Source organism: Vombatus ursinus, unplaced genomic scaffold (assembly GCF_900497805.2).
Source record: "Vombatus ursinus unplaced genomic scaffold, bare-nosed wombat genome assembly UNPS02010620.1, whole genome shotgun sequence".
In the NCBI taxonomy this organism is placed as follows: Eukaryota; Metazoa; Chordata; class Mammalia; order Diprotodontia; family Vombatidae; genus Vombatus; species Vombatus ursinus.
In genome coordinates, this window is record NW_020950398.1 from 1 (window position 1) to 18,046 (window position 18,046).

At 45.0% G+C, this 18,046-nt stretch overlaps 1 long non-coding RNA gene across 1 annotated transcript; it reads left to right on the forward strand.

The window, feature by feature from the left end:
- Window positions 1-593: 593 nt before the first annotated feature.
- On the forward strand, window positions 594-17,991 carry LOC114037819. Its single transcript, XR_003568514.1, has 3 exons — window positions 594-632; window positions 7,617-7,696; window positions 17,946-17,991. It is a non-coding gene; the product is annotated as an uncharacterized LOC114037819 (long non-coding RNA).
- The last annotated feature ends 55 nt before the right edge of the window (window positions 17,992-18,046 follow it).

Below are 18,046 nucleotides of genomic sequence, written 5' to 3' on the forward strand. Positions count from 1 at the left end.
ACACACACACACACACACACACACACACACACACACACACACACACAGAGCTATCAGGAGATTTCCTCAGGTGCTCCCTGGGAGTTTTCAAACAAAAGCTGGGTGACCCCTTATTAAAAGATGTTGTGGGGTGGGGAGTGGTCCTTCTTCAGATACAAGTTGAACTTGAAGACCTCTAGGGGCTCTTAAATCCTGTTCCTCTTTCTGCCATGCTCACACCCACCCCCTCTTATAAAATGAGTGAGCCTATGGGCTCTTCTTGGTATTTGGAAAGGTGGCCTGGCATCCCCTTGTATTACAGTACGTTACAGCCTATCTCTGTGACCAGATAAGTCCCACTGAGAATTCAGAGTCTTTTGTGTATTCTGTGGATCACTGATTCTCAGTGTCGTATCAGTCTGGGGGTCTCTAAGGGTAGAGAGAACCCACTCGGCACCAAAACTTTGTGTGTGCACGAGCAAGGATGAGCCCCGAATAACAGGCTGTCCGTGCTCAGAGCAAAGAAAGACTCCAGGGCCAAGGAGGACCCCCAGACACTGTCCCAACCACTTGCCCGCTCAGGAGCTCTAACGTGTGTGTTTGTCTCCTCTGCAGGAACATGGGTGACCTTTGGAGGCCAGATCACCGATGAGGTAAGGATATTTCTCTTCTTCTGGGGTCCCCTCTGCTCCTACTTTCCTGCCCCTCCACAGCCTGCCCTGCATCCTCAGAGGGCTGTCCCTTCCATCTTTGGAATCCCATGCTCCCTTCAAGGCCCAGCTCAGGCGCCTTTCCTGCTCCCACACTTCCTTCCCACTGAAATGACTTCGGTTTGGCTTTCTATTTATTCATGTTTGTACATAGGCTCATGGATTTGAAGCTGGACAGGACCTCAGAGACCATCTAGACCACCTCCTTCATTTTACAGATGAGGAAACTGAGGCCCAGAGAGGTGGGGACACTTGTCTGGGACTCACAATTAGTCATAAGCTTCAAAGGCAGAGTTTGAATCCAAGCTCTCTGGTTCCAAATCTGATACTCTTCCCACTGTCTTCCACACCCACACCTAGTAGAATGTAAGCTTCCTGAGGACAAGGATTGTGTCTTGAGTGGGGGTTTTGTTTATTTTTTAATCTTTGTTAGGGATCTAACACATAGCACCATGTTTTGCATATTAAGTATTTATAACCTCAAAGGGTATAACACAAGAGAGACCTGAATATGATTTTCATTATTCCTATTACCTGTGTCTGTCTCCCAACCTAATCCCTCTAGGGAGGAGAATAAGCATTTATTAAGCACCTACTACATGCCAGGCATTGTGCTAAGCACTTTACAAATATTATCTCATTTGATACTCAAGACAACTTGGGAGGTAGATGCTTTACAGATCAGGAAACTGAGGAAGACAGAAATTAAGTGACTTTCCTGGGGTCCCATAACCAGTAAGTATTTGAGGCTAAATTTGAACTCAGGCCTTCTTGACTCCAGGCCCAGCGCTCTATCTAGCTGCCTATAGCAACCCTCCAGCATTCATGAGGTCATTTCAAACATTCAGACTGTTCACCTCACAGATCCAACTAGGACTGCATAAATAGCGTTCCTATTTATAAATTCCTCGTTACTCTGCTTGTGCATTTGTCTTGAATCCAGATGCATTTGTCAAGTTTCACTTCTTCATCCAGTACTGAGTTTTTGGGTTAAAGATGAACATAAGAAAAAAACAAGAATTCTTTGTGTTTCTAAAAAAAAATTTATCCATACCTATGATTTTATCAGGCTGGGGGGCTCCCAACATGTAAATTCCCTCCTAAATCTGATTTATAGTTTTAAGAGAATTGCCTTAATTACTGAGAGATGTCTTTGCCTTGAAGATTACACCTATAGTTGGTATCAGAAGCATATCTTGAACTCTGGTCTTCCTGATCCCAAAGCTGCCCCACCCTGCCTTTTACTTACTTTTTGAAAAATATATGCAGCAATATATCCAAAAATTGCATACTTTTTCCTGGGGGGAGGGGGGTGTAAATCCTGAAACTATGGGTGGTAGACTTTAGTTTCAAATTTAATAAGTGAATTAATCCAAGAATTTCTTATTTGCAAAAGTTGCTCAGTTCGTGACTTCTTTGGGGGAGTCTATGTCAAAACAGAATCAGTTACTTTTTAAAAAATTTAATTTGTTAATTTAATTTGATTTGTTCATTTAGTTATATAGCTAGTAATTTGTGCCATGTGTGAGCAATTGACAGGATATTGCTTCTGCATGGCCCTAGCTGAGAGAGCTAAAAACCAGTGAGGAGCTCTATAAAGACCGAAAGAAAAGGAAAATGATCCGAAAATGGAAGGGACTGGCTTGGTGATCAATGAGTTCCTTATCAGTGAAGGCCTTTGACCCGAGGCCAGGTGATCAGTTGTCAAACGTCTTGTAGATAAGAATTCCTCAATCAGATGGGTTTTAGACCAGATAACCACAAAGATCACTTCCAGCTCTCTGATGGTTTTAGGACCGAATATCTAAGAGAGAAATAATATTTTAAAGAACTATGATGTCATTAGGCCGGCAGCCCCAGGAATTATTTTATACTGACCAATGAAACTATCTAGTTTGTGAATGTTTAGAGAAGAAAGCAGCAATCATTAGAAGTTAGCATGGGTTCACTAAGAATAAGTCATATCAAACATAAGTAAATTTCTTTTTTTTAATTGCCAAACTGGTTACCATAGACATAATTTATCTGGATTTCCATGAGCCAGTTAACAGTCTCTTATTATATACTAGTAGACAAATGGGACTCCGTCAGTAGTGATGAGTGACACATGGCCCCATCTTTCGTATTATCTGTGCCCTTCTCACTTAAAGAGAATTTAGTGAATACTTCATATGTGCTCAGGACTATTCCTGTCACCCTCTGCTCTTAATAGATCTTTTCTGAAGATCTGTCTTCAGTGCTAGGTTCCATATTTCAGAGAGGACCTCAGTAAGCTGGGGGTTACCCAGAGGAGAGGGTCTAGGCTGGTGAAAAGTCCTGACTTCGTTGTGAAGAAGTGGTTGAAAGAATTGAGGATGTTTAGCCAGGAGAAGAGAAGACTCATCTGATAGCCATGGTCAAGTGTTTGAAGGGCCATCCCCTGGAAGAGAGGTGAGACTCGTTCTTCTTGACTCCAGACTAAGCACAATGGGGAGAAGTTATAAAGAAATAGATTTAGGCCTGGAGTCAGGAGAAACTTCCTAGTAATTAAAACTATTCCAAAAAGGAACGGGCTGCCTTGGGATGGGGGGAGGGAGCTTCCTCCTTCCTGGACAGCTTCAAGGGAACCACCTGTTAGGGATGTTATAGAGGCGGTGCTGGGCCACTGCCACCTGTTAGGGATGTTCTAGAGGCGGTGCTGGGTCAGGTGCTTGATAAATTGGACCGCCTCTGAGCTCCTTTCTGGTTAGAGAGTCCTCATTTCTGCAAGGCTCCATGTTCACCTCTACGACTATAGGGATATGAAGGAAATGTAAGCCATGGCCCCTGCCCTCAGGGAGCTTACTGACATGACGCAATTGGAGTGACGTATGGCCTGCCATGATTATATACTATATAGAGAGACTCAGACCTGGAGTCAGGAAGACTTCAGACACTTACTAGCTATGTGAACCTGGGCAGGTCGCTTTGCCTCAATTTCCTCATCTGTAAAATGGGGTTGTGAATATCAAATGAAATAATAACTGTAAAGTTCTTAGCACAGTGTCTGGCACATAGTAGGTGCCATTTAAATGTTAGTAATCATCATTATTAAATTGAACAACCATAAGAACTAGGAGAGTTCCAGGGAGGGAAAGATCACTTTGGAATAGGAGAGTCTGGGGAGACTTAATCAACAAAGTAGGATTTAAGGTGGGTCTTTAAGTGTAGAGACAGTATAATGTAGTGGGGAGAGAGCAAACCTCTGAGACAAGAGTCCTACTTCCAATGCCATACTGACTGTGTGACCTTAGACAAGTCACTTCCTTCTCACTGCCTTAGGCAGATCTCTAAGCCAGGAAGCAGGTGCCAGACTGTGTTGAGGGAGGGAGTTTCCTCACCTGGGAGTTCCCTACAGGTCCAGCCCCCATCTCTTGGATTTGACATGGCAAAGGTAACAGGGGGTGCATTCCAGGAGGGGCCACTGCACAGCCAAAAGCTCAGAGGCAGGAATGAGAGCAGCCTGGAGCAGGGAGGAGAACAGGCTCACATGAGCAGGGAGGGATCTTGATGTATAATCTGTGACAATTTTTTTTTTAATTTCAGGCTAGCTTCCCCTGCCCCTGAGCACATTTCCTAATTACCTCCCTTCTAGTCACGAAGGGCTCAAGGAACACCCTAAGCTAAATAGAATTGGGAAGGCCGAGCCGATTTTTAAATCCCGGACAACACATTCCAAGTGTAAATCATTTGGAGGTTGTCTTGACATTTCCACCACTGCGGTAGCTCTTGCCCATTGAACCCACCCCTGTCTGGGCCCACCGCTCCTTTTGCATGATGGATCTGGGGATTTGGAGTCAAAGACCTGAGTTCAAGCCCCACAGTGACCTTGGGCACATAGTAGGCACTTAATCGAGCAACCTATTCCTAGAAGGCAGGCTCAGCAGGACAGTGAATAGAGCACTGGGCCTGGAGTTCAAATCCTTATTCAGACATATATAACAAGTAACATTTTCATGCTCATTTGTCAAAACATTGGATCTTTTACATACTGCAAGTGATTCACATATCCATGTATGACAAAGCTCAGCCAAAACAATCCCACTTTTTTTCAATGTCTATCATATCTCAGCATGTCACAAATTGTTGCATGAACATCAAGATTGTGTTTGATTTTTCACTGAGTGACCCTGAGCAAGTCACTTAATCTCCTTGTATCTCAGTTTACTCAACTGTAAAATGGGAATACTAACAGCACCCATTTCTCAAAGTTGTTGTGAGAATCAAATGAGGTAATATTTGTAAAAAAACACAGCACAGTGCCTGGCACATAGTAGGTGCTTAATAAATGCTTGTTTTCTTTCCTTAATAAATGCTTATTGACTAAACTGAGTTGACCTCTCACCTCAGCTTCATCTGCAAAGCAAGGGTAAGGTTAGACTAAATTATCTTTTTAGGTCCTTTCAGCTCTGACGTTCCATAATTCTTGTCCAGATGACTGAAATAGTCATCTTCCTGACAAATCACTAGGACTACGTCACTCTCCTGCCAAATTAAATATAAACTCCTGACTCTGCCGTCCAAGGCCAGCCACAATCTGGTCTTAAGCAGTCAATCAATGAGCAAGCATTTATTAAATGCCAACTATGTACCAGGCACCCCACACCCCAAACCATCCTAGCCTTAACTCATACGCTTTCACACATATTCTGCGGCACAGCCATGCTCTCCACCCCCCATTCTTGTCCTATGTTGAGGCCTTGGTTTATTATGCCATTCCCCCTGCCTAGAATGACTTTTCCCTTCATCTCCCCCATCTCTTGAAGTGCTAAGGTGGTTCCCTTCCTGCAGGGCCCAATTCAGGTGCCACCTCTTGCTGAAGCCTTCCCCAACCCCATCCCCTGCCCCTACACAATCTTGCCATCCCTGAATTTCTCATGGCATTTTGCTCCGACTATCCCATGGCACTTACCTCCTTCCCCTGTGGGTCATGCTTTTGGAGGTCTTGGCCTTCCCCTCATTAAAGCATAAACCCCATGACAGTAGGCCAGTATTGTAGCTTTCTTGGTATCCCCCAGAGTGAACATAGCACAGGCGTATATTGAACTGAACTGAATTAAATTAAATCAGCTCTCCTTCATTAATCAGATAAAACTGATATCTGACACTATCTCCCTATAGTTTTACCATTAGCTGCCTGCTTGCATCATCACCCTTAATGGAAAAGAAAGAATTCACAAAGGCCAGAGAGAAGGGATCCTTTTGCATCCCCAGAGACCTTCCAAGTCAAGGCTCAGATTCCAGAAAAGCCACAGCAGACAGAATGATTTTGGCTGCCTTGATTTAACTTGGTCAAGATATAGCCTGTCTTGGAGTTGGAGATAGATGATTTCTTTGCTTCAGTGAAAATTGAATGCATCATGCTGACCTGTACCCAGCATGAACCTGGCAAAAGGGCTACCTGGCCAAGACAGATAACTTGTTGGACATCTTTGTCAGGAGTCAACCTGATTTCTTCTTTTTTCCCCAGTTCCCTGTTCCTGAGAATCTCTTTGCTGGGACCTCGTCCCATTTCTCATTCAAAGCCTTTCATGATCCAGCCCCTTCCTATCTTTCCAGATTTTACACATTTGACACCCTTCTACATACTCTGCAATCCATGACAGTGTTACAACATTGCTGTTCCCAGTACTTAGCATAGTAGCTGGCACATAGTAGGTGCTTAATAAATATTCACTGCTTAATAGATTGCCTGCATAGTTCAGTTCCACCTCTGAACACCTGCATTTGTAGTGGCCATTGCCCATGGCTGGAATGCCCTGCCCCCTCACCACCTCCTCCAGTCCCTTTGGCTTCCTTCAAGACAGCCCAGGTCCTACCTTCTGCAGGAGGCCTTTCCCAGGTGCCAGAGCCTTCGCCTCTACCACCTTCCATCTGGTCTGAATATAGCTTGTTAGTACCTGGTCATTTACATGTTGACTCCCTCATTAGCATGTGAGCTCCTTCAGGGCAGAGAAAGTGTTTTCTGTCTCTGTATCCCCAGCACTTAGCAGAGTGGCTGGTATACACTAAGTGCTCAATAAATGCTTGTTCACTAACTGATCAACCCTCCTCTAGGTCTTTGTGACCTTCTCTGTAAAAACTGTGATCTGTGGCCATTCAAAGTACAGCATACAGAATTAGGAAACTTTAAGTATTATGAAAATTTTGAAAAGAAAGGTGGACCAGCCATGTAACAAGATCAAGAGTAAACTGATAGACAGCCCATGACCTGTGCTAGAACCCAGGGAATTTTTTAAAAAATGATCTAGAAGAAGACCTCCAATACATTGTGCCTCCAGCCTTCTTTGGAAGATCCATGGGAGAATATGGCCAAGAATCACGCAAGATGAGAAAGTGGACTGATGGAGAGAAATAAAGAGGATGCAGACAATGACGATGACAACGATGATGATAATGATAATAATAGTAATAATAACTGACCTTTGTATGCAGCCCTTTAAAATCTGAAGAGCCCACTGATGTATTTTTAATAAGCACTACCCACTTTGGGTGAGTTTACTTATAAAGTGCTTGTGGTAGACCTGACATCCTGTATCTTTCTTGCCTTGAGATATTGGCAAATGCATTTGCCAAACTGAGGGCCCAACTCGAATCAGTGAATTACATCTGAGCATTAAAGCAGTGTAGATCACTGGACAGATCGCTGACATCTGGGCCATAGGTAGGACCTGATTTCCAATCTGCCCATTTATTAGCCTTGTGATCTTGGACAAGTCACTTCCCCTCTAGGCCTCAGTTTCCTTCTCAGTAAAAAACAGGGGGTGGTTAGGCTAGATTGTCTCTGAGGTCCCTTCCGGCTCTAAATCAATCAACTATAACAAATGGTTTCTGTCTGGGAGTCTCCTGGAACTTCAGAGGTATCAGGACCAGCTTCTTCTGTTATAACCGCCACTCCTCTCTTTTCAGATGGCAGAGCAGCTGATGACCCTGGCTTATGACAATGGAATCAACCTGTTTGATACAGCCGAAGTCTATGCTGCTGGAAAGTAAGTGTGCTTTTTATATTCCTTCCCTTATACTTTCTCTATCCAACCCTTCCTTAGGAATCTATCAGGACCAGGGAGCTCATGCTAATTTTTGCTATAGCTGTTTTTGCTAATTTTTCTATGGCTAATTAGTAGGGGACCGTGAAAGGGTGTGCTGGTAAATATTTAACAACCAGCTTTCCAGGAGGGGAATGGCACAATGTGCACAGAACACATTTTAAAGTTTAACCTTCATGTTAACATTTTCTCCATCACTTTTTTAAATCTAGACAATCAGCCAAACAATAAATCAAACCGTTGTATTGTTTGCCAGTTTCTGAGGTATAATCTGCCCACACTGAGCATTAACTAAGGTACAAGCTGGCTCCAGCACCCTACTGAAACTGTGTAGATGGAATGTAGCTGGCTGCCCACCATGGATCCAAGAATTGTCATAAATATGCTTCCCATCCAATTTTTTTTACTTTAAATTGCTTTGTAGAAGGAGTGTAGTTGAGGCAGAAGGGAGAAGCATTACTGAAAGAATCGCAATGTTTGTCATTGGAGTCGACTACAGATCACCTAGACAGAAGGTGGAGATGGATGACGCATTTGGGAAGCAGATCACAAGCCTGCCACAGAGGCATGACATGTTGTTGGTGGGGTACTTCAACTACCCAGATATCTGCTAGAGCTCATAAGAACTTCTTGGCTTGCCTTACTTAATGACATTTTCATCCTCCAAAAAGCAGAGAAACCAACAACGAGAAATTCTGTCATGGGTCTTATTCTCACAAACAGGGAGGAACTTGTTTTCTGGGGTAGAAATGATAGAAACCCTGGGGGAAAGTTACCAGCCCATACGAGAGAATGTGGGAGGGGAAGAAATCTAGACATAATCTGATATGCACCCTAGCTTTTGGAAAAGGATATTTCAGGGAGTATGGAGGAAATATTGGTGGGTGCCATGGACCAAAATGTTACAGGGAAAGATCAGGAAGGATAAGACATGCTTCAGAATGAAATTCTGAAGACAGAAGGGGAAACTGTTCCAATGAAGAGGGAAAAATAGGAGTTGTAAGAAGAGACATATGTGGTTGCCCAGAGAACTCATCAACCATCTTAGATTTTTAAAAAGAAATGTTCAGAAGACAGGGCAATGCCAGATTGAGAGAGATTGAATACAAATGTAGCACATTTATGCCACAATGTCTGGGATACTCAATCTCAGAACGGACCAAGGCTGGCCAGGGAAATTAAGGACAACAAAAAGGGGGTTGTTTAGTTAAGCTGGGAAAAAAATAGGATCAGAGAAAGGATGGGATCTTTCTTTGGGGTAGATGGGATAATAGCCCCCTCACTGCCCTTGATAAAGTCAAATCACCCAGCCCAGGCAAACTACATCCTGGGGTCCTGAAAGAGCCAGGGGCTGTGATTGCCTGGGCTGCTGTCAATGACATATGAAAGCTCATGGAAAAAGGGAGAGATACCATAAAATTGGAGGAGGATAAGTATCCCCAGCTTTCCAGAAAGAGAAGAGCAGAGGGTCTACTAGTTATAGGCCAATGGCTTTGACTTCAACTCCTGGGAAAATCCTAGAAAGGATTGTTAAAGAGATGGTTGGCAAACATCTAGAAAGGGCAGCAGTGATTACAAAGGGCCAGCAGGGCCCGATTAAGGACAGGTCACGCCAGGCTCTCCTCATTTCCTTTTCTGACAGGATCAGTCAGCCAATAAGCAGTTGTTAAGTGCCTTCGGAGACAGAGACGTGTGGACCATGCCATCTAATACGATTAGATGTATTCAGAACTAGGTAAATGGCTGCACTCAGAGCAATTGTTAATGATTTGACGTCACCATGGCCAGTCTTCAATGGAGAGATTTGTGCTTGACCCTGGGCTGTGTAACAGTTACATCAATGACTTAGCTAAAGGAACAGATGGCTCACTCAAAGTATTTTTAGATGACCCCAAGCTGAGAGGGATGGCTCACACAGTGGATGACCAAGTCAGGATCCAAAAGGATCTTGACTGACAAGAGCCCTAGGCTGGATTTAATAAGGGGAAACCCGGAGGGGATAAATGTAAAGTCTTGCACTAAGGTACAAAATATCAGCTTCACAAGGACAAGATGGCAGAGGCCTGGTTGGGAAGTTGTTCATTAGATTGTGAGCTCCCTGAGGCAGGAACTGCCATTTGCCTCCTTTAGTATCCCCAGCACTCAGCACACTGTCTGGCACATAGTAGGTGCCTAAATAAATGTCAGATGCCTAGCACATAGTAGGTGCTTAATAAATGTTGTTTGTTTTAGTTGCTCTGAAATGAATCCAGGACATGAAGCTTAATATGAGCTTGCTGTCAGTGCAACGGGATGGAAAAACCAAAGAAGCAGATGCCCTTTTGGTCTGCATTAGGAGGGCTATAGCTTCTAGAAAGAGGGAGGTGAAAGTCTTGTTGTACTCTGCCCTTGTCAGGTCTAATCTGGAGCATCCAATTCAGTTCAGAGCACCTCTGGTTATAGAGGATATTGGGTGTCCTGAGGAGGGTATCCAGCTAGGATGGTGAAGGACCTTGAATTCATGTCAGATGAGGCTCGGCCAAAGGAACTGAGGGTGTTTAGCCTGGAGAAGAGAAGACTCAGGGACCAGGGGATGTGGTCGCTGCCTTCAAGTATTTGAAGGGCTGCTGTCAAGGGAACAAGGATCGTTAGAGTCGTTCTGTTTGGCCCCAGAGGGCAGAACCAAGAGCAGTGGCAGGAGTTGCAAAGAGGCCAGTAGAGGTTTGATGTCAGGAGAAATTTCTTCCAGTTAATGCTATCCCAGAGTGCAGTGGGCTGCCTTGAAGGGGCTGGGTTCCACTTGCACAGAGATTTTCAAGCAGAGGCCAGATGGCTACATGTAAAGTATGTCCCGATGGGGATTACTTTCTGTATCAGCTGGACTAGGTGGGGGCTAAGCTCAGAGTGAACAAGACCTGGGTTCAGATCCTACTTCTGATGCTTCCTTATTGACCCTGGGCAGCAGTAAGAATGATAAGAAGAGCCAACATTCATATAGGTTTGTAAGGTGCTTTGCACACATTATCTTATCTGACCCCTGCAAAGGAAAGGCTACTGCTATGCCCATCTTACAGATGAAGAAACAAAGGCCCAGAGATGTTACTTGGCTTGCCAGCTAACAAATACTTGAGGTGGGGTACTTCTATCCAGCTTTCCTGACCCAAATCCAACATTATCCGTTATGCTTTGTTCCTTGGACAGCTCTCTTAACTTGGGGTCCATGAAATTGGGTTTTTTTAAATATATTTTAAAATATTTTAATAACTGTATTTCAATCTAATTGGTTTCCTTTGCAATCCTATATATTTTTTCTTATGCATTTAAAAACATGATTTTGCAAAAGGGTCCGTAGGCCTCAGTTGCTTTGTCCAAAAAATGAGGATAACAAGAGTTGTTGAGAGGCTAAAATAAGATAATATATGGAAAGTGCTCTGAAAACCTTGAAGCTCTGTAGAGATAAATTGATAAATTTTTTAGCTAATTAATTTATTAAGCATCTATTATGTGCCAGAAATTAGTTGGCACAATGGGTAGAGCACTGGACCTGGAGCAAAGACCCAAGTTCCAATCTGGCCTTAGACACTTACTAGCTGTGTGACCCTGAGCAAGTCACTTAACCCTGTTTGCCTCAGTTTCCTCATCTATAAAATGAGCTGGAAAAGGAAATGGCAAACCACTCCAGGATCTTTGCCAGGAAAACCCTAAATGAGGTCACAGGCAGTTGGACGCAACTAAAAAGCAATTCAACAATAACAACAGCAATTTGCTTTCTTTGGCTTTGGGAAGTTATTACTCCCACTGAGGCAGGCCCATATCATGGCGGGAGCGGGAACAGGGTTCTTCTTCATAGGCTTAATGAACTTCTAATCGAGTTGGAACAGGAAAGAGCCTTCTGTCCCCCTGGTGCCCACGGTGATCCACCGAGCAAGGCACTTGATTAAGCCATCTTGCTCAGCTCTCCTACGTGCAGATGACCTGTGCCTGGTCCAGTGTTCCTTGATACATTTTTTTTTTCTTAATGCTGCAATTAGGGCTGCCAAGAAGAGAGGACCTTTTACCCTGGAGTACCGTTTTAAGCACTTAGTATCTCTGCAATGATCTTTCTTCCTCAATTATGGAAAAGCACAGCCCACTCCAGCCCCAGCTATTGGCTTAAAATTCAGAGAGTGGATGTAATCAAATCATTCCACTCACCTGCACCCAGTTTCCGAAAGCTATCTTTTGTTTGCTAAATCATTCACTTGAACCTTTTGTCAGTTCTTCACCATGGCCAGAATTTCATGAGATGGGGTGGTATAAGGAATACAGAATCTAATATCAGAAAGAAGTCTGGGGTTCAAAATCTGGATCTGCTATTTACTACCGGGGTGACCCCTGTGTATGTTACCTTCCCTGGACCTCCCTTTCCTCATTTTTGAAACAAAGAAGACTTTTCTTGTTTGTTTTCTACCCATCAATGTCATTCATCATTGATTAAGCACCTACTGTGTGCCAGGTGGCTAGGTAGTTCAGTGGGTAGAGCATTGGACCTAGAGTCAGGAAGATCTGAGTTCAAATACTTACAAGCTCTGTGACCCTGGGCAAGTCACTTAACTCCTATTTGCCTCAGGTCCTCATCTGTAAAATGGGGACACATAAAATTGTCTTGAGGAAGAAGGAATGGCCAACTGCTCCAGTATCTTTTCCAAGAAACCACCCGCCCCCCCAGACAGAGATAATGGGGTCATGTAGAGTTGGACATGACTGAACGATTCAACAACGATGAATGTGCCAGGCACTGTGCTAAGTACTGGCGATACAAAGAAAGGCCAAGCAAGGTCTCTGCTCTGAAGGCGTTCACGGTCTAATGAAGGAGAAAACATGCATATAACTATATGTATAAGATATATGCAGCGTAATTGGGAAATGATCTCAGAGGGAAGGTGGTCGTGTTGAATGGGACCCACCTACAGAAAGGCCTCCTGCAGAAGGCAGGGTGTGAGCTGAATCTGGAAGATATCCCGTGAAACGGGAGACAGAGACGAGAAAGGCTGGTATTCCCAGCCAGTGAAAGGAAAGACGTAGAGTTGAGAGATGGGGTGCCATATTGCAAGGAGCCACAAGAAGATGGTGCTCTGGCACATGGAAAGCCGTGTAAGAGGGCTGGAAAGGTAGGAGGGCATGAAGTTGTGAAGAGCTTTTCATTAGTACGAGGAATGTTCAGCATGGAAAGTCCTTCCCTCTGGAGCCGTCTTAGAGGATTTCCCAGGGTGCCTAGAGCTTAAGTGATTCAACAGTGGCCAAAGAGCTGGACTTGAGCCCTGATCATCCTGACTCCAGATCCAACCCTCTAGCCACTGCACCACCCTGCCTTTCCATATAAGGGAGAGCGTGAACTTTCAAGTCCCTTCCAGAGCTAAATCTTGCAAACTGTCTACACAGCCTTTGGCTTTCTAAGCTACAGTAGATGGGAGACTTCAGTATTTTATATTAGAATCCTGCAGAGAGATTTGCACCTCTTTTTTCATTTTTAATTTTCATGTAACACTATGATGTTGCCTATGTACTAGGACCTTAAACTTGAAGTCAGGAAACCCAGCAATGCCATTGGTTTTCTAGTGATTTGGGGCAAGATAGCAGTCTTTGTGCAGAACTACTCCTGTCAATGGACAAGAAAAGATAGCGGCACATTGGCTGAAGTCCCAGATCTCCCTCTAGTTGGGTATCTCTAGCCAAGCCTCATCAGCCAAGGATTCTACCAATTTCACATAGAAGCGATAGGCCTTTCCTCCACCCCGAGTGATAAGTAATCTGGAGCAGTGTTGTTCTTGTTGTTATCCGTTAGTCTTGTCTGACGCTTCATGATCCCATTTGGGGTTTTCTTGGCAAAGATACCGGGGTGGTTTGCCGTTTTCCTTCTCCAGCTTCTTTTACAGATGAAAAAACTGAGGCAAAGAAGGTTAAGTGACTTGCCCAAGGTCACACAGCTAGCAAGTGTCTAAGGTTGGATTTGAACTCAAGTCTTCCTGACTCCAAGGCCTGTACTCCATCCACTGCACCACCTTGTTGCCCCACAAGCTGGTGCTACAGACACTTAAACACAAGACATAATGCAAAAATAGAAAGATTCTTGCTTTGCCTGTCTCCTTCAGATGGCTGCCTGAGCCAGTCCCACAGCGAATTCTCCCTAACCCTATGCTTCTCTCCATAGTGGGTACAATTTTGTCAGTAAGACAAGGTTTCTTTCCGTCTTCTAGAAGACCTGACCTCAACTAATCAGAATCCAGCACTCCCCATTCCATGGGCCTATGAAAGCCACTGTGTCTTTTTTTTTTCTTTGTTTGCCCTATTTGGTCACTTGTAATTGGCCAACCCTTTATCCACCATGCTGCCTTTCAACATAAATCTTGCCTCCCATCACTCCCCTCTACAATCCAACTACAGAGGTAAGGGGTCTTACGGCAGAGGGAAATGTGGAATGATAAAGAACCGTAAAGCCAAGAGTCTTGAGGATGGCAGTGCCCCCCAGACCACCCAGCCTGCTTCCAGCCCAGTCCCTGCAGCCACCATTGAAGGGAGAAATCATTGCAGAGAAGGGGCCCACCTTACTCATCACCACCAGAAACAAATGCTGAGCCAATTGCTTTTTTGTTGTTATTATTCAGTTGAGTCTGACCCTTTGTGACCCCATCTGGGGTTTTCTTGGCAAAGATACTAGAGTGATTTTCCATTTCCTTCTCCAGCTTATTTTACAGATGAGGAAACTGAGGCAAATTAGGTTAAGTGACTTGCCCAGGGTCACACAGAATTTGTTGTCGTTTTAGTTGTATCCAAATCTCTGTGACCCCATTTGGGGTTTTCTTGGCAAAGATAGTGGAGTGGTTTGCCATTTCCTTCTCTAGCTTATTTTACAGATGAGGAAACTGAGACAAATTAGGTTAAGTGACTTTCCCAGGGTCACACAGAATTTGGTGTTGTTATTTTAGTCGTATCTGAATCCTGTGACCCCATTTGGGGTTTTCTTGGCAAAGATACTGGCGTGGTTTGCCATTTCTTTTTCCAGTTCATTTTACAGATGAGGAAGTTGAAGCAAATTAGGCTCAGTGACTTGCCCAGGGTCACACAGATAGGATGTGTCTGCAGCTGGATTTGAACTGACTCCAGGCCCCGCGCTCTGTCCACTGTGCCACTTAGCCAACTGCCACCAATAATCAGAGTCACCAGAGCCCAGGGAGGGGCAGCACGCCCTCACAGCCATCATCTCGAAAGGAAGCGCTTATGAAGAAGGGGCCCACCCTCCCCCCAACTGCCTACCGGCTGCCACCCACAGGTGGCTAAAGCAGCAAGGCCCCCGAGGGAGACGTGGGCGACAGCAAGTGCAGACAAGTCAGAGCACCACCCCCCCGACCCCCATCTCCCTTGGCCGCTGATGGACACAGCCCAGGACCCTGAAGAGCAATGCCTCCATCTCAGTGCCTGCAGCCATCATCCCAGGGAACAACCCCTTGGTGACACAGCTTTGCCACTGCCCCCGCGGCCCCATGGGACCTAAACTTGCCATAGGGGTTGTCTTTCCCATTAGAATGTCAGCCCCTAGAGAGCAGGAACTGTTTTCATTTTCTATTTGTATCCCCAGCTGTGCATATAGTAAACACCTAATAAATGCTTCATTCATTCATAAAAGATAATGATCAAATAAAAGAATTTCGGGGTTCCCGAACATGGAAGGGAACATCCAAACTAGTGAACCTCTCCGGGTCTGTGGCTTTATGAACAGACAGCCTCTAAGGTGCCTTCCAACCCTAAACCTGTAAGCCTGTGCCTCCCTCCCAGTTCAGCTCAAGAAGCATTTATTAAGCCTTTACTATGTACAAGGTACTGTGCCAGGGCCCAGAAATATAAAGGTTAGAAAAAGGGCACAACCTTTCCCCTCAAAGAGCTTGCATTCTACCATGAGGAATACAGCAAGTCAGGAAGATCTGAGTTCAAATCTTGCTTCAGTCACTTTGCTATTGTGACCCTGGGGGAAAGGGAACAAGCATTTATTAAGTACCTGCCTTGTTCCAAGCACTGGGCTAAGGACTTTACACATATTATCTCATGTGATTCTCACAGCAACCCTAGGAGGTAGGTGCTGTTATTCATCCCCATTTTACAGATGAGAAAACTGGTACGGGTTAAGTGACTTGTCCAGGGTCACACAAGCTAGGATGGTTCTGAGGGCAGATTTGGAATCAGGTCTCCTTGACTCCAGCTCTGCCTCTCTATATACTAGAGAGATGAAAATACTGAAGGCCTCAGTTTTCTCATCTGTGAAATGAAGGGGTTGGATTTGACCTCTAAAACCTCCTCTGGCCCTAGACTTAAGGTCCTGTGACCCCCAACTCAAAGCTAACCTGTTCCCTCAGCAAGGGTAGCTTCACAACAGAGTGGGGCGGAGCCCAGGAAGATACAGCCCCGAGGCTTCTTGTCTTCCTTCAGAAACAAACTTAGAATGGCTTTGGCCATGAATAATGAATAGGACCAAGCACAGAGAAGCTGATGGCACATGAACCCTGGTCCCATGCCCAAGCCCGGGGCAATGGGGACTTTCTCTGGCTGGGGCAGCCTGTCTGCAGCCTCTCAACAGATGCTCATTTGGGAAGCTTTCCAAAGAGATTCGATGTCTCCACTCCTGTCTTGACTCACTGAAAACTTCACCAATTTACCAGCATGAGCTAATAGCCTGCTGGCATAAGAATGCACCCTCAGGTCCTCTTTTCTCATTTGGTTCTCCTTTTAATCTTTCTCTGTAAGCCTAGCCCGTGATGCAGAGGGAGGGACCAGATCAGAGTTCTTAACCCAGGGTCTGTAAATGAGTTTTTAATATTCAGATGGCCCTATTTCTATATAATTGGTTTCCTTTGGAATCCTACGTATTTTATTTTATGCATTTAAAAATACAGTTCTGAGAAAAGGTCCATAGGCTTCGACAGGGGTCTGGGATGCCAAAAAAAAAGACTAAAACCCCCTGGATTAAAGGAAGAGGAAAAAGGTGCAGGATCTGAGCTGATTTCTATGCCTCTAGCCAGCAATTCACAAAATCACAGGATCCTGGCTAGAGCTGAACTGGACCAACTCCTCCATTTTGCAGATGAAAAAACTGACTTGCCTGGTACTCTTCTAAGTGCTGGACATACAAAAGCAAAAATACAACAGTCGCTGCCCTCAGGTAGCTTTCACTTGAAGCGGTGGAAGGATGCTAAGGACTCTTAAATGGAGGCCTCATAGATGTAGCTGTATGGGGACCAGGGAAGGGGGTGCAAAACATGTGCAAAATGACTTGCTGAGGCTGACTCCAGCAGATTTGGGTCCAGGACAAGCAGTGCTGAATGCAGACCCTGAGCCATCTCTTGATTTTCACCCCAGATCGTTTTGTTATCAGCAGAAACCAACCCCCAAAAATCCCCAGAACCTCTCTCGGGGGCTCTATGGCACGGCGAGCTGGCAGCAGGCCTGCCAGCTGACCTGGTTCTGTCCAAGTTTGGTTGGGGACTCAGAGTGATACAGAGCAGAACAAATCACCCAGAACCCAGCGTCTGTCTACTTAGTATTTAAAAAAAGGAACACTCCTCACCACCACCCCCAAACACATTTGCAATACACGCCCGAATCACTAGTGACACCCATAGCTCTCAGCCCTCTGAGTTTGGCACCAGCTTCTGACAGAGATGATCATTGTCTCTGGAAGTTAAGAGGACTGGGGCCTTCACCACAGACACTGCCACTCCATGAACAATTTACCTTTTTTAAAAATGTAATTGTCTGGAAACAGTCGGCCAGGGGAGGCAGCCTAGTTGTTGCTGGTGAGTTTCTGGGCACAGTGGATCAAACAGCGTCCAGATGCTGCCTGGCCTCCACCTCCAAGCCGTGCCCTGGCCAGGCTTTTCTGAGTGTGGGCATAAATCTGGGCCAAAGTTCCATTCCTCTCCTACAATGGATCCAAGTAGCTGCCTGGGGGCATCTAGTCCCTAGGGCATTTAATGCCTGGATGCCACATTTCTCCCTCTTCCCCTCCTAGAGAGGCTAGGGCCAGGTCCCCTCATGATCATCCCTGCCATCCCTCAAACGGCATCAGCACTCCCAGATCGCAGAGTTGTGGTGCATCTGGTTGTCATTACCAAGTTGGCTTCAATTTTCTGTGATTTCCCCTAATGGCTTAATGAAATCCCTGTGTCTCCATCTTGTTTTGCAGAGCCGAAGTCGTACTGGGAAATATCATTAAGAGGAAGGGATGGAGGTAAGGAGCGTGTGTGTGTGTGTGTGTGTGTGTGTGTGTGTGTGTGTGTGTGTGTG